Raw genomic sequence first — 18137 nt, 5'->3', positions numbered from 1 at the left:
TTTTGATCCTGCATTACCTTATTCTAATCTCAATTGAAACTTATCCTCAGATCAGATTCACCAAAACCCTACTCATAACCCTAGTCAGATCAGATTAATCTAACCCTAGCCATAACATCACATCAACCCTAGCCGATTTAAACAAAACATCAATCATGCTTCAAATCTACATTTCACGGAGGGAGGGAGGAGCAAGGGTGGTACCTTGTTCTTCTGCTTCGACCCGGACGCCCCCATGGCGATGCCCTTCTTCAGAGAGGCCTTCTTCTGCTTCGACCCGGCGGCCCCACCAGCAACGCCCTTCTTCGCCGGCGCCAGCTTGTTCTTGGACGCGGACGTCGCCTTGTTCACCGAGGCCGAACCCCTCTTCCTAGTGAGCGGCGGCGCACCCGAGGCGCTCTTCTTCCCGGCGGCGGCGGCCCTCGTCCTTATCGCGATCGAAGAAGCCATCCTCTTCTCGCCGGCAGCGGCGGAGGTGCCCACCTTCTCAGTTGGAGCCGGCGCTCCCTCGGAGTTGGAGGAAGAGTAGACGAGGATGATCTGCTTGGGCGCGGCCGCGGCGCCCACCTCCGTCTTCACACTCGCGAACTGACCGTGAGCGTTGCGCGCTTGAGAGCGCGCGTTGAGGACGCGTTTGCTGCTAGCCATGGCGGACTCCATGGGCGCACCTCCCGTCGGATTCGCCTTCGCCTACGCCGCGCGCTCGTCGCTCGGGTGGGTAGGTGCTGGGAATGGGGAACGATTGCTTTCCCTTAGTATTAGGGATTCGGCGGACGGGTAGGTGGGGGAATGGGGAACGATTGGTAAGTGGGCCGGCCCATTTAGTTGGTTCACTGGCTCGAGGGTGATGCGCAGTGCCTGCTTGTTTCAAGCCGCCAGGAATAGCACCACCTCGCCAGTTCAGAACCAGGGAACACAGCTTATAAGCTCAAGTGATACAACCGGTTCGATCTCCTTGTTACACAGACCATTTGAAACTACGTTGGGCCTGCTTGGGCTTGTGAACTTTGCTGGGCTCCCTTCTTCGGTCGGTTGAGCCTGGTGAGGTAACGGGCCCTATGCAGCCCAACCATATTTTTGTGTTATTTTTAACACTTATAATTGCTAAATATTTTTTTTGTCTCCTTCAAATATCATTATGCATATTTAGTACTACTACTAATGCATACTACTACTAAACAATACTACTAGTACTCACTTGTACTATGCACTATATACTAGTACTACTACTCATCACTACTACTACTACTACTACTAGTACTCAGTACTACTACTACTACTACTACTACTACTACTACTACTACTACTACTACTACTACTACTACTACTACTACTACTACTACTACTACTACTACTACTACTACTACTACTACTACTACTACTACTACTACTACTACTACTAGCTACTACTACTCACTACTACTCATCACTACTACTACTACTACTACTACTCATCACTACCACTACTACTACTACTACTACTACTACTACTACTACTACTACTACTACTACTACTACTACTACTACTACTAGGACCATCACCACCTCCACTACTCACTAATACTCATTACTACCACTACTACTACTACTCATCACTACTACTACTACTACTACTACTACTACTACTACTACTACTACTACTACTACTACTACTACTACTACTACTACTCATCACTATCACTACTACTACTACTCATCACTACCACCACCACTACTACTACTACTACTCATCACTACTACTACTACTACTACTACTACTACTACTACTACTACTACTACTACTACTACTACTACTACTACTACTACTCACTACTACTCATCACTACTACTACTACTACTACTCATCACTACCACTACTACTACTACTACTACTACTACTACTACTACTACTACTACTACTACTACTACTACTACTACTAGGACCATCACCACCTCCACTACTCACTAATACTCATTACTACCACTACTACTACTACTCATCACTACTACTACTACTACTACTACTACTACTACTACTACTACTACTACTACTACTACTACTACTACTACTACTACTCATCACTATCACTACTACTACTACTCATCACTACCACCACCACTACTACTACTACTACTACTACTCATCACTACTACTACTACTACTACTACTACTACTACTACTACTACTACTACTACTACTACTACTACTACTACTACTAGGACCATCACCACCTCCACTACTCACTAATACTCATTACTACCACACAGGCACCATTACTAATTACTAATCAGTACTCACTAATTCTCATTACTAATCACTACAACTCACTAGTAGCACTACTATTCACTAGTAATCACTACCGACACTACTAGTCACTACTAGTAGTACTTACTACTATCACTACTCACTAGCTAGTCCTACAACTACTCATTACTAAACACTACTATTAAACACTAGTCTACCACTGCCACATATAATTTTTACTTAATATTCACTAGTATAATTTTTACTTATTATTTGGAGATCATAATAATGTTACATGGATTTTTCTTCTAAAAATTGGCCAATATAATAAATTCAGATGGATTTTTCCTCCCATCCCGCCATTTTTTCATGATTTTTGGCTCATCCCGCCCAAAATCAGAGGGGGGAAACAAAAAAAGAGCGCCATCCAAGTGCCGCCAACGCGCGGCCAAACAATTAGGCCCGCTAATCCCCCCTTCTCCTAGAGATTAGATCGGATCCACATCCACAGAAACCGTCGCCTAGCAAAAAAAAACGCCGCCATCCAAGTACGCCGCCGTCATCGCCTCCTGTCGAAGATCATGCCTCCAACGCTGCCTCCGTCCAGGAGGAGGGCCCCCACGCCGGCTCCGTCCAGGAGGTCCACGCCTCCTACCAGGAGGTCCAGGTCGCCGTCTCCGTCTAGGAAGACCAGGACGCCTTCTCCGTCGTCCAAGAGGTCCAGGACGCCGTCTCCGTCCAAGAGGTCCACGACGCCGTCACCGCAGACGTCGCCTCGCTCCAACAGCGAGGCCACTGTTTTGGGCGCCAAGCGTTACGCTGAAGCCGACCTCCTCGTAGTAGATGACGACGGGTCCTCCCAACCCTATACGAGCAATAGGTAAGTTGTTCTATTGCACTCTTGTTTTCAGAAATCTAATTCATCATTATTAGTACCAGGTTACATGGGGTCACTGCCACTATTATGTATGAGTGTTTCCATTCATCAGTAGTTACAATTTTAGTTCAGTTCAATTTTTTCCTTTTTCCTTTAGTACATACAGTAGTACAATTGTATGGTACACAGTAATTCTATTTTGAGTTCAATTCAATTTCAAGTTAAGTTCAGAGGAACATATTTTTGATTTAGTTCAGTTCAATGTCCATTACAATATATTTTAAGTTCATGTTTGTTTAGGATTAGCCTCAGTACTACAAATGAAATTTTTCTTGAGTAGCCTGTTATTAAGATTGCTCATTTACTAGTTATTATCCTCTGTATGCAGTGACACGGGTGAAGTTTGGACTCTTTTTGTGCATTGCAAGCATGGAATACCAGATAGGGATAGGGAGTATGTAATGTTCAAATTAGATAGGGCTCATATAAAAATGTCAACCTTAATAACTATTAAGGATCAGCTTGGGTTCTCTGTCCGGGACTTCTTATACTACAAGAAGCGATGTGGCACAGATGTAGCTAGTTTACATCCAATCGATTATAACAAACACACAGAGAATATGATAGAAGACAATGAGAGTGAGAAGGAAATCAGATTAGTACTCTCACAGCAGGAAGAGACCTCCCAACAAGTGAGCATAACACCCCTCAAGCGACCACGGCACCAGCTGGACGAAGATGATCATCCTTTTATGGATGATGCACTAGATGCATACAAGAAGTGGCTAAAGAAGCTCCCAAAGGAAAAATCCAAAAGTATATCATTTGTTTTATACATATGTTCTTTATACCATCTATTTTATGTACCTAACATGTTGTTGTTGACTAACAGAATTGAAGGATGAGTTTAGGGAAGACACAGTCCAAACCTACAAAGAATATTTGAAGGCTAAAGGAGACATTCCAGAAATTAGTAATTAATCCTCTTTGGCAAACATCTACTTTTAGTACTACTTTTTTTTAAACAACTGAAGCTTTTCTTTTTTTTGCAGTGGCTTATGTCGAGCAAGGTGAGGCTGATGACATATCAATCGAAGACGAAGAAAGCAATGCAAGCAATGGGACACCGCCCACAAATAGGCCAAGCCATGCAAGGAAGAAAAAAGAACAAGGAGATGGTATGTGATCATTCATAGAATTTACCTACTATGTTCAATTATCTTAATTCATAATTACAACAACTCAAGTTTGTTACTGTCTTTTCATGCAAGGAGTTGTCTCTGCTGAACGCAAGAAACGAGGTCGTGGCGTTGTTAAGGGTTTATCAATAGCCAACAAGAGAGTTAAGGAACGCACTCAACGACTCCCAATCGAATTTTCAAATTCACGTGGGGGTCCGATTGGACCAAATCGCCGTGCTTTTGTGGATGAGGTTGTGCTGTTTACAAGGAAATGGGCACCACTAATTGGAGTATCCAGTTGGAAGGACATAGCGGAAGATGTCAAAGAAGAAATTGCAACAGAGATATTGGTATGCTGCGTACTACTTTGCCTCTATTTCTTATTTGATAATATATTATGTTCAAGATATTGTATGCAGTTTTTTATTTCTGCATGTAGGGGCCTCCTATGTAGGGGCTGCTATGTATATATTTTTGATCTAGGGGCTGCTATGTAGGGGCTGCTATGTATATATTTTTGATATAGGGTTGCTTCCATTATTTTTACTTTGCTGAAATTTATTGCTGCAACATATATGTACAGCTTCGGTGGGACTTCACCAACATTGACAATAAAGAAGAAAAACAACAAAAGATATGGAGTATTGCCACTGAGCGGTACAAAGGATGGCGATCAGCTCTTAGTGCCACATATAAGGCGTACAATAATTATGCTGAGAGAATAAGAAATATTCCAGAAGAAGTACACCTTCTTGAGTGACACTACTTGTTGTTGTATTTTAGATCTGACAAATTCAAGGTAACCTGTTCTAAGTTTAACTTTGTTGAACATGTCTTATGTACCAAAATGATGCATTATTAAATATGGCTTGTTCTCATTATGCAGAAAGTTAGTAGCCAAAACTCATGCAACCGACAGCAGCAAAAAACCAAGCATTTGATGGGTTCTAAAAACTTCTCACAATGTAGCTACGAGCAGGTATTCATTACAGAAAATTATCTTATGATTGTATTATATGATTGAATAATTGTGTCTACAATTTTTTTGGCAATCTAGAGAGACGAACAAGGTACAGAGCCTAGTGATATAATACTTTGGAAGAGCACTCACACAAAAAATGGGAAATGGTCTACTCCTGAGTCAGCTGCAGTATATGTGAGAAGTTTTTTTTCTTCAAGTTTTTAAATATACAAGCTGATTGTGAGAAGCAACTCTAATGGATATAATTTCTTTGTTTAGGATAACGCAGCACTGAAAATGTGTCAGATAGAGATGGAAGATAGATACCTTTCAACTGCTGAGGAAAACCTGATTTTTCAGTCAACCTACGCCGAAGCCACACAAACCAAATCATCTGAAGTACATGGGCATGGGTACTTGGCCAAGCACAGGACTCGCAAAGTATTATTGCAAGAGAATGTTCAGTTACTTGCACGTAATGAAGCTGAAGCCAATAGCAAGGAAAATGCTTTTAGAGAAGAGGTTGCCAGGCTGAAAGCACAACTTGCAAATGAAATTGAAGAAAGGGAAAGGGAAAAAAAGAAAGTACGAGAAGGATGCAGGAGGAATTGGAAAATGCTAAGAAAGCGTTAAAAGAAGAAATGAAGCAAGAATTTCTTCTTTTGCTTGGCCAGCACAAGGAAACTGAAAATGAGGTAATATTTATTAAAAGTAGCACAACCTTCCTCCTTTCAATAAAGTTATTATGATTATGTTGTCTAATCTTTTGCTTGAATATGCTTATGTCTAGACAACCCTAGAAATAAAAAATAACACTACAGAAGTTGAACCAATCATACAAGAGGATGATGAGACTGGACAACGAGAAGAAGAGAATGCAGATGTGTTACAACAGGTAATGACATTAGTACACAATGTTCTAATTAATCTTGACATATGTACATTGTACTACAGCTGTAATACATCAAAGTTTCTCATTTTTGTAGACACAGCCAGGAAGCTTGGTCATTAGAGACAAAGAAAAAGGAGTGACTACCCGCTCAAGTAAAAATGCCGCTATTGTTGGTAGAAATCTTTTCAGCGGAAAGGAGGCAAAAAGGGCTGCAACAAAAGCCTACATTGCTCCACATGAGCTGGTGAATCAATCAAGATATCCAAAGAGGCCTAATAAGAAGGCGGACTAAGGTAACAACTACACTATGATTACAGCAAATTGGAAGCTAAATTCAATTCTAAACTGTGATGTGTTCATTCATACTGTGCATTGCTATTGAAATTTCTCAAAGAATAGCTAAGTTGTGCCGTACATGTACAACATGGGTTTGTGTAGCCAGGTTGTTACACTACTGTGCCATGGTGAATATATATGATTGTTTAGATTTTGGATATTTTTGAGCAAACAAATAAAAACTTGCTTGTGCATCTTTTAAGTATGGAGTTAAGAGTAGCAATACCTATCAAAGCTGCAGATCATTCTTCTTTTCCTGTGCCAATTCCATGTGTCTTATATGATCAATATGAACTCAGGCATTTGCATAATATAGAGTTGTGGACTTCTGTGTGACTTCATGAATGCCTTTACCATGAGCACTGTCTTCCAGGTTAAAGCTTCATTCTGTTGTATTGTAGACAGATAGACCCTATCTTAGTTTACCTGAAGTGAACACTTGTACTGTGGATGTGTACAACCGAACAAAGATGTAACCTGCAGAACTGAAACATGTGGGTCTTTTTTAATTTTTGACTTTGATGGTTGCAGAATCTAAACTTACAAATAGCTAGAAAGATGTAGAGATTATTTTGGCCTTATAGTATTTATATTCATAGCACTCCCTTCATAGTTGTGATTCAAGATTTTTTTTGTTTATTAATGCAACCTGCTGTACCTAAATCTATTGTTCTTTTCGTTACCAGGTAGACAAGTTGTGAGTGGGTGGCTCATAAGCAAACGAGGACATAACTGAGCTGATGACATGTTGATGCTATTGTTGCTACTAGGATAATTAAACTCGACATGTTGGTGCTGTTTAGATGCTAGAAAGACATGTAGATGCTGCTGTTGCAAGTTTTACAAAGTTGTGATTTGATCAGTGATATGTACACTCGTTCATGATTATAGATACCATTTCGATGTTGTTATCAACTATTGAATGATTAGTTATAATTAATATATGTGAAGTGCTTTTGCTATCGATATTGTATTATTGTTTTTGGAAATGAGGATTTATGGAACCAAAATTCACATTATATTTGAGCGTTGCAATACAAACTATGACAACGAGATGTTTTGCGTGGCAATATAATTATATGGCAACGAATTTATTTGTGATGTAATATAATTATATGGCAACGAATTTATTAGTGTGGCAATATATATATAGCAACGGATTTATTTGAGTGGCAATATAATTATATTGAAATGAATTTATTTATGTGGAAATATGATCAACTGGCAACAAGCTTACTTACGTTGCAATAAAATATATTGCCATGATATACTTTGGTTGCTTAAAGTATTATTGCCACGACTACAGTTGCATGGCAAATAGTTTAATTGCCACGGCATGACGGTCGTGGCAAGTACACTATTTGCCACGCAACTGTAGTCGTGGCAATAATACTTTTAGCAACCAAAGTATATCGTGGCAATATTTTTTATTGCAACGACATTGTTCGTGGCAAATGCCGCTATTGCTACGCTACCGATCGTTGCATGTATCATCTGTTGCTACCAAGTCTAGCGTGGCAAGTGCCTATGTTGCCACGACATTGAAGGTTGTAACAACGTTCTATTGCCATGCTTGGCAACGAACGAACTAAGGTTGCGACAAATACAATTGTTGCAACGCCAAAATTGAAACGGTTGCAACAAATTATTGCAACCCACTTTTTTGCAACCCTTGGCAACGATCAACTTTCGGTGGTAAAAACTAACTTCCGCAACCAAATGGGGCATAATGCCACGTTATTGTGTCGTTGCACAAGGGGGAGAATTTGGTAGTGGCATGATCATCCATCTCGAGCAGTGTCTCCTCTGGGAAGGCTGGGACTCGAAGACAGAGTTTTTAACTCCCATAGTAGGGAAGCTCCTCCTTGGCACGCTCTTTCACCGAGCGAAGAGTGTTCTCCGCGAACTCAGTCGTGCCCCATGATGCAGCATCAGGTCGACCAAGGTGGGAAACCTTGAGTCTTCTCTGCCAGTCTTGGAGGGACCAGCCTCGTCCGTCGATGGTGCTCTACTCAAAAAATAACCCAGCGCAACCCCCTTCAGGACCATACATGGTCCTTCGAAGCTCCGACTCAGGATCAACCGGTGTGCGCACAAGGAGTGCTAGCGCCACGACCCCATCGACCCGACCCGGCTCAGCTGGACAAGAGGTTGGCCGCCCCGGCTTCAACCACGCGGGAGTCTCGGGGCCATAGGTCGGCAGTTCTGATTCCCGCGACTCCTGTTGTTGTGGCTGCTGCTCCTATTCTTACTGTCGCTGTTGCTATTGCTCCTACTACTACTGTTGCTGCTGTTGCTGCTGTTGCTACTGTGGCCTCGAGGTTGGAGCTACCTCCTTGAGCAGACTGGGCGGCGGTGGCGCGTCCTTGTCCCCATTCTTCTCCTCTTCTTCCTTCTTCTTCTCCTCTTCTTCCTTCTTCTTCTCCTCTTCTTCCTTCTTCTTCTCCTCCGCTTCCTCCTTCTTCCCCTCCTCTTCTTTATTCTTATTCTTCTCCTCTTCTTCCTTCTTCCTCTCCTCTTCCTCTTTTTCTCCTCCTCGGCCGCATGGAGCCTGGTGGGCCACGGCGCTCACCCCTCAGTCTGAGGAGCCTTGACATCTTCTACCACGGTCTGCTCACCATGTGGGAATGAATCCACCATCGTCTTGCCACCGGCACTGGTCGGAGCAAACCTCTGTTCCCAGCTTTGGGGACTCGGGGGCTCCTTCCAAACGCTAGGAGCGAGGAACCTCGATTTGACCTGAGGCGAAAGGATCAGGCATCGAGGCATCAGGAACGGCACCACCCTCTGGTGCTTGCGGCGGGGCGTCACCACCCCCAGTAGGAGGTCTCGAGTTGGACGGTCCTGTAACCAGAACAATAATCATCAGGTTCATTTTAAGCCTAGACATCTTACACAAATACCATCCTAATCAAAGCATGAGTAGAAGAGAGAACCATACCCTCGAGGCCACCTGACGATTTAGCGCCTGCGCCTAGCTTGAGCCGCTTCGTGAAAGAAGGTTGTGCCTCCTCCAGGGCCGCTTGAGCCTAAAGCAAAAAAGTGGGTCACATGCGCATCAAAATAAGAACCCAAGGGCAGATGAAAGGAGTCAGACCTCAAAACCTCACCCTATAGGGAGAGTAATTCTCCTCCTGGTGCCGCGGGAGCTGCTAGGCGGCTTTGAGGAACTACCACATGTCGGGCCTTGCGGGAGTACCGAGCCGACATTGGATGCCGACCTCGTTCGTGCCCCCCAGCGCCCCTCAAGGCTCGAGCTCTCCCTACACGCCTCCTCCTGGCTCGAGGAAGCCGCGATCTGATCCTTCGAGGCAGCATGGCCTCGAGTTTGAGGCCCTAGTGTAGAAGTCTTGGTCCGATGCCCGGGCGCGGGGGACATAGGCGGACGCTAGGGCAGCTCAGTTCGGCCCTAAGCGGAAGCAGGAGGGGAGCTACCACGCGAGCGGCGAAATGAAGACTCCACTCGCAACATGGGACCTTTTTGCCTCTCCTCGCACCCTGGGAATATCTTCCTGCACAGACGACATGTTAGCTCGAGGTGGAGGCTAAAGGAGATGCTTGAGGTGCACCACCATCCCCTTGACATCATCACCATCATCACTGCCATTACCCTCATCTTCCTCATTAGGGGATTCCTCTTTAGACTTCCCCTCATGCCTTTGCTTAGCATGGCGTTGCTCGAGCTCCTACCGGGCTATGTTTTTCTTCTTTTTCCTCTCCTTTTCTATGTTAAGCTCTTTCTTGTGTTTTTGGGTGGAGAGGTGTCTTACCTCATGATCCACCTCATCCTCTTTCACCGGGGGCTTTGACGACCTGAAGTCGAGCTTTCCCTACATGAAAATAGCTGACGTCAGGAAAACTGGAAGCAGAGGGCATAGCTCAAGACGTTGCGGCTCGAGCACTGTGGCTTGAGGCACTCACCAGATCGAAGTAGCCCTCCTCGGGCGCCATTGGAAACTCGTTGACACTCTCGACTTAGAAAGCGCTAGAAAGGGCCGCCCTGACTCTTGTCGTGACCTCCTTGTTGAGCAGCGCCTCACCCGACATACGGCACGCCTCGAGGTCCTTGACCGCGGCGTGCGGACCCATCTCGTCCATCCTCAGTGGATGAGCCATCAACTGGAGTACCCCCTGATGGTGGACGATCAAGAGGACGAGGGCGGCCATCAGACCTTCTTGGCGGAGACGCTTTAGGGCATTGAGAAGGGGGCATAGACGAGGCTGGCGCACTAGAGGCACGCCATACTTCCAATGCTCCAGACGTGCCGTTATGATGCGCCCATTGTAGGGAGGAAGGAGCCCTTCGTCGTTGCGCAGGTAGAACCACTGTTGAGTCACACTGGGCATGATTTGACATCAGCCTAGTAGGGATGAACTCGTGGGGCTCCCCCGTGTGGCCAATCTTCAGCACCAGGTTGCGGCAGCCCGCCCAGATGGACTTCCTCAAACCTGTGGCCATGCCGGGGGCTTGGAAAATGTTGGTATAAATTAACTGCACCCTAATAATGATTATAGTCAGATTATCCGCAAGCGCACAGATATATATTGATCAGCACTTCACCAAGATCAACTCGGTTTTAATATCGAACCCAAAGGAACAGTAGGTGATTTATGACCTAGCCTATAATTTCTTAATCTAAGGGGGCACAAACAATCTATAAACTGTTTATGATGAGGAAATACTAATGTACTCTGGTTCTAATAACCGGTAAACTTTGTATAGTATCGTCTTATCGGGCAAGTAACCCGAATAGGGGAAGAATCAGAGTAATCCCCTATTAGGCACCTATAAGCCTATCAATCCTATCAACGGGAAGTGGACTACAGAGGAATCAACATAGCTATAAAGTCACCTACATGAACTACCACTGTTTGGCTGATCAAGGGACATTCACAAGCAACCATAGCCTAGACACCATGTCTACGCTACGAATCACTACTCCGCCCTAGGAGCTACCCAAATCGTAGTACTCAATATAATATGAGTTGCAAACTAAAGAACGAATACAAACAACTTGCTTACTTGAATTAGAAGGGTAAATACAAAAGTACCTCAGAACATGGTTCGAGGCGAGGGAGCCGAATCGAGACGAATACAGCTCCTCAGGAAGCTGTGATTGGCCGGGACTCTTCCGAATCTCTACTCCTCTACTCTATCTCTCTCTAGTCTCTATCTTGATTGCTAGCCTAGATCTAGTGGATTTCTATCTAATGCACTGGCTCTTCATCTCTTGATCTGGCCTCCTCCAGGAGGGTCTTGCCTTCTATTTATGGCCTAGTGGGATGAACGCGCGCTGTTGGATCAAACTGACTTAACAAGCGGTCGAGATGGCTCCTCAGAGGTGGTGGAGGAAGCTTCCAGAAGGGGGACACAAACCCTAGCAGTAGGGGGCCAGTCGGCGCTAGGGTGGGGCCAGCCAGCCCCACCTGGCGGATGCTAGCTCCCCCCTCGCGTCGGGTGTCTTCTAGAGTGTTCCTGAATCCTCCGGTGTCATCCTCCTGCTGCGGTTAAGTTTCATGGTCGATTAGCACTTAAATCCCTCTTTTTAGCACTTTCTGAAATAATCCCTGGAAAACACAGAATATACAAAACTCATGAAAATTATCAGTGACAACCCTATTCTAGTTGATATTCATTTCTGGTGGGGAAATAAATGCTAACAAATTTTATAAGTTAACAAGTGTCAACAATTACCCCCACACTTAGGCTTTTACTCGTTCCTGAGAAAAAGGTTGGTCTTATCATAATGAGTAAATATTTAATGCATAAATTGGAAATTAAATTATATAAAAACTGATCTAGTCATCATGTACTGTGGAAATTTAAAGTGCTCATCATGAATTCTATAGTTATTGCAGAGTAGGATAGCTTAAAATAGATTACTCTCTTTCTTGAATTTTGTCTACTACAGAGTGAGTGAAGTTCACAAATAAAACATAGCTTCAACCTTCTCTTAATTGTAGTGGCATTACTTTTATGTTCATAACCAGGGAGGGAAATATTATATTCCTAGATCAGACAAATTTTCCACTTTCTTAGCATATTATGTAGGAGGGACCATGAGCTCTCTTTCTTTTCTCTTCTTTCTTCTTTTTTATTCTCTTTTTCTTCAGATCGAGGTTCCAGACACTTGTCCCTTTTTATTTCCTCATGATCTATCTTTTTGAGGTTTCGGACACTTGTCCCTTTTTATTTCCTTGGATTTCTTTATAAAGAGCTCATGCCTCCTTTATAATAGTGCTTAAGAGAGTGTATTATGTTTTTATTTTATTTTTATGATACTAGGAATATGATAAATCTCTCGACCCAAGTCATAATAATTGAATGATATGATTATTATATGATTCCAATAAAGAGAGGTGAAGCTAATTTGTTTTTACCTTTTAAAATAAAAATCTCTAAAGACAAATTTTTAGGAATCGAGTACTCATTATTTTGCTATCTCTCTTTTTCCGTAATAACTTAAGTAAACATGAAGTACTATAAATTTCACAACATGACTCTAGAAAAGTGTTATACAATTTATTTTTTTAAGTCATAGATTAAATGGTGTTTATTCTTCTTAAAATGTGTAATATAAAGATTCTCGATTCGGATAACAATTCACAGATAAAATATATGCAATTATAATTTAAATAACTCAAACCTGACCATGACCGAAACGAGAGTGGAGATGAGCGAACAGGGCCTCGGCCGGCCCCACCTCTGGGCAGTGTGGGCCCTGCTTTACTATGCGCGATCTTGGTTCGATTGTATTCCGGATTACGCTACTTTTCTGACTGAATTTCCATTTCGTGATTGAGATGTGCCTCCCCCACACTTATTTTCCTGTATACTTCCCTGCACCATATGTGAAGACAAACACATATAAAAGAAATAGAGAATAGAGTAGATAAAATATAAGGCACTTTATTTATTCATGATGGTGATAATTTAACAGACACTTTAACGACTAAGCTAACGACTGCCCTAGCTCGATGGGCTTTGTCCTAAGAAAACCTTTACGACTCGACTGACCTAACTAACTAGCCAAACCTAGCGGAATTGTGCCTTATTAATAGGTAGCCGGACAACTATGGCTACCCTTTCCTATTGAGGCCCTGAATTTCTTCTTGAAGGGCTACAATCTCTGCTTCAAGCTTATCTTTATCGCTCCTAAGGCTACGGAAAAATTTGAAGCTGATCCCTAACTGCTTGTCCATGCCTTCTATAAGCTTGTCACTTAGATTGTTGGACTTTTCCATCCCCCTGACAATGTCAGAGAGGCCTTCAAGCTTTTCGTTGACGGTGCGCAAGGTAGGAGCTGGCTGCTTGGGAGTCTTTTCCAGTGCTAGTGCTGATGTTGCTCTCTTCCTCTTGGGCTTAGGTGTCGGTGTGAGATGCTCGATGTAGCACACCTCATTAGGGCTAGCCCGAACGCCTTGGATAACCGGATGAGCGGTAGTGTACTTAGCACAGATCAGCTTCCCGTTCTTGTTGGTCTGGACCGACATGAGCCGCTCATTCTCTTTGGGTTGAAGAAGCAGAGTACCCTTGGGGATAGCGACCTGCTTCCCATTAGCAATTCCTTGTAGCAATCGCCTTGTAGGAGAAGGATTAGATGGTTCTTGTACGTAGTAGGCTTGCTCATAGCGCTGAGATACTTTAGCGATGTGCTTCGGCGGCACAATGGCGAGAGGCTTCAGTAGCACAACAGCGAGAGGCTTTGGCTGGGCGAGGACGAGGGCCTTCAAGTCAACACTGGGGATTTTGTCGAAGTCTGTGCTGTGAGAGACGACTGCCTTGTCCGCCATTGCTAATGGATCTAGATTGGAGAGCTTCTTTGGGGAAAGAGGTGGCTGGTTATGAGATACTATTGAGAAGGGTCTAGGTACGTATTTATATGGGTTTTCAGGAGAAGGGATGAGGATGGATTCTAGGCTCTACAGGATCCGTACGAAAGAATATCTGATTACGATTGGATTATGCGCGAATATCTGTAGGAAGAGTGTAGAAGAACAGGGAATGAGAGTCGGAGCGAGGGCGACAGGGGGCGCCGATCGGCCCCACCTAGGCATCGGCCGACCCCACCAGGGGCCCGCTTCGGGTGCTCTTTCTGTGTGGTGCCTTAAGACTCTTCCTATTTTTCTCTTAAACGCATTTTCGAATAAATATTCATACCAGAAAAAATAGAACTTAATGTGGTGGTAATTGGATAAATTCTATCTCATCAATTACTCCTAAATCAAATGGTTCTAAATAAAGTTTAAGTCAGTGTCCATTTACCTTGAATAACGTACCTTTGCTTGATTGTAGAGTTACTGCTCCGTGTGGTGATGAATTCACAACGGTGAAGGGTCCTTCCCATTTGCTCCTCAATTTTCCAAGCCCGAATAATTTGAACCTAGAATTAAAAAGTAATACCTTATCTCCTGATGCAAATTCCTTCTTCTTGATCCTCTTGTCATGCCATTTCTTTGTTCGCTCTTTGTAGATCTTCGAACTGTGATACTTCTTTTCTCTCCATTCTTCCAGTTCTGATAACTGCATTTTTCTTTTCTCTCCAGCGGCTTCAAAATCCATATTCCATCTTTTGATAGCCCAATGAGCTTTATGTTCTAGTTCAACAGGCAAGTGACAAGTCTTACCATATACCAATTGATATGGTGACATACCCAAAGGTGTTTTATAAGCTGTCCGGTATGCCCATAGTGCATTTGGTAACTGATCCCTCCATAGAGTTCCCATCTCATTTACTATTTTCTATAGAATATTTTTGATTTGTTTATTTGATGTTTCTGCCTAGCCACTTGTATGAGGATGATATGGAGTAGCGACATTATGTCGTATTCCATGAGTTTGTAGCTATAAGTGAAACTTTTTATCAGTGAAGTGTGTTCCTCCATCACTTATAACCATCCTAGGTGTTCCAAACCTCGGAAATATAATCTCTTCAAACATCCTCTTTGAGTGTCTTGAGTCAGCCTTCTTGCATGGCATGGCTTCTACCCATTTGGATACATAGTCAACTACCACCAAAATGTACTCATAATTTCGTGATTTCACAAATGGTCCCATGTAATCAATTCCCCAAACATCAAAGAGCTCTATCTGAAGATTGTGGTGAGTGGCATAGCATTTCTAGTAGTGATATTTTCGTGCCTCTGACATGGCCCACATCTTCGGATAAAATCTTTGGTGTCTTCATACATGGTTGGCCAGAAGAAACCACTCTGCCAAATTTTTGCATGGGTACAGAATACCCAATAATGACCTCCATATGGTGATGAATGACATTTTTGAATGATCTGCATGCCCTCCTCCACTGGTACACATCATCTAAGCAACCCATCTGAGCATACCCAAAAGAGATAGGATGGATCCCATATGTGGAGACGACCTTCATAAATGAGCTTCCTCTTATTTTCTTCTGGTGGTACGTATCCCGCAACCATAAAGTAGACAATATTTGCGTACCAAGGATCTGTCTTGGTCACTTTGAACAGCATGTCATCTCTTAATGAGTCATTAATAGGTAACTTCTGAGGTTCTTTAAAATTCATCCTAGACAAATGATCAGCAACAGGATTTTCTACACCTTTTCTATCTTTAATCTCCAAACCAAATTCTTGGAGTAATAAGATCCATCTTATTAATCGAGGTTTAGCATCTTTCTTAGTGAGCAAATATTTAAGAGTAGCATGGTAAGAATAAACAACTATTTTAGCTCCAAATAAGTAAGACCTAAATTTATCAATAGCAAAAACAAGAGCAAAAAGTTTTTTTTCAGTGGTTGCATAATTTAATTGTGCTTCTGTCATTGTTTTGCTAGCATAAGCAATTGCATGATGCATTTTATCTTTTGTTTGCCCTAATACTGCGCCTACAGCATAATCACTAGCATCACACATAATTTCAAAAGGTAAAGACCAATCAGGGGGTTGAATGATTGGTGCTGATGTAAGTGCTTCTTTAAGAATATTAAATGATTCTAAGCATTCATCATCAAATTCAAAAGGTACATCCTTAGCTAATAATCTAGTCATTGGCCTAGCAATTTGTGAGAAATTTCTTATAAATCTACGATAAAAACCACAATGACCAAGAAAGCTTCGGATTCCTTTTATATTAACAGGTGGAGGTAGGTGTTTGATCACTTCAATTTTAGCTTTATCTACCTATACCTCTTTCTGACACTAAGTGTCCTAACACTATTCCCTCTCTAACCATAAAATGACATTTCTCCCAATTGAGGACTAAGTGTTTTTCTTCACATCTTTGCAAAACCTTATCTAAATTTTCTAAACAATCATCAAAAGTTTTTCTATAAACTAAAAAATCATCCATAAAAACTTCCATGATCTTTTCTATCATATCAAAAAATATAGACATCATGCATCTTTGGAAAGAAGCGGATGCATTACATAATCCAAAAGAAATTCTACATTAAGCATAAGTTCCATAGGGACATGTAAATATGGTTTTTCTTTGATCATCAGGGTGGATAGGGATTTGGTGATATCCTGAATAACCATCAAGATAACAAAAGAAAGAATGGTTGGCTAAACGCTCTAGCATCTCATCAATGAAAGGTAGAGGAAAATGATCTTTCTTTGTTGCCTTGTATGCACATTCTCCATCCAGTGACAGTTCTTTGAGGTATTAATTCATTTTTATCATTTTGGACAATTGTCATTCCTTCCTTTTTAGGCACAACTTGTACAGGACAACTTCCACAATAATTAATCATGTTGGCAATCATATAACAGAACACAAAAGGAATCTTTGCTAGCTAAAGAAAAAGGAATGAAGATAGACAATCATGTTGGAATATTCTGTTGTGACAACTGACAATACCTAGTTACGAGAACTGTACGATGGGGTTGGTGAACAGTAGTAACAAAGGTTAGCAGTACCTTTTTATACCAGTTTAAGCGTTTCACTGTATTTCTCATGAAGTGACATTGTTACCAATCTACCGTACCAGTTAAGAAATCAGTTTGTTTTGGTGGTATATATAAGTGTAAAGATTGTTTCGCCGTTGGATTGTATATTTTGCATGAAATCCTGAAGCTGAAAACCTGTTGTATCCGCCTGTTGTTGCAGGCGTTGCGAGAACGCGATGAACATCACCGGCGGCGGCAGTGGTGGCGGCAAGGAGTTCATACGGCAGTGGCAGGACACGGCGGCCGTCGATGGTGGAGGCTCACCCAACGCATGCGGTGGCTTCCGCAGGAGCTGCAACTTGCTGATTGTGTTGCTCATCATCACGTGCCTGTTGCCGTGTTCTTCTATAACCACCTGATTTGAAATCGTTTTTGTTTTAAGAGAATTTGAAATCTACAAGGTGTTTCAAGCACGCTATCTTTGGAGTGATTTTGAAGCCACGTCTGGACCGGTGCTGGTCCCTTTTTTTGAAAATGGAGGGATCTCCGGCTTCTGGTAATGCATATAGCCATATATTTGTTACAAAGTTTTTTTTGAAATGATATTTGTTACAAAGTTATAACTTTAGCTATCGTGCTTCTGCTAGTGCACACAATTTCATTTTTGTTACAAAGTTTTTAGCTACCCAACTAAATGAGGAAATTAAATTACAAAGTGGGTTGCATTGCATTGTAAGTATATTAGATAAAGAAATCAGCTTATGAAGTGCTCATATTATCCTAGTTCCTAGATAGGTGGC

Source organism: Sorghum bicolor, chromosome 9, assembly GCF_000003195.3.
Source record: "Sorghum bicolor cultivar BTx623 chromosome 9, Sorghum_bicolor_NCBIv3, whole genome shotgun sequence".
In the NCBI taxonomy this organism is placed as follows: Eukaryota; Viridiplantae; Streptophyta; class Magnoliopsida; order Poales; family Poaceae; genus Sorghum; species Sorghum bicolor.
Note: the sequence above shows the minus strand (reverse complement) of the source record.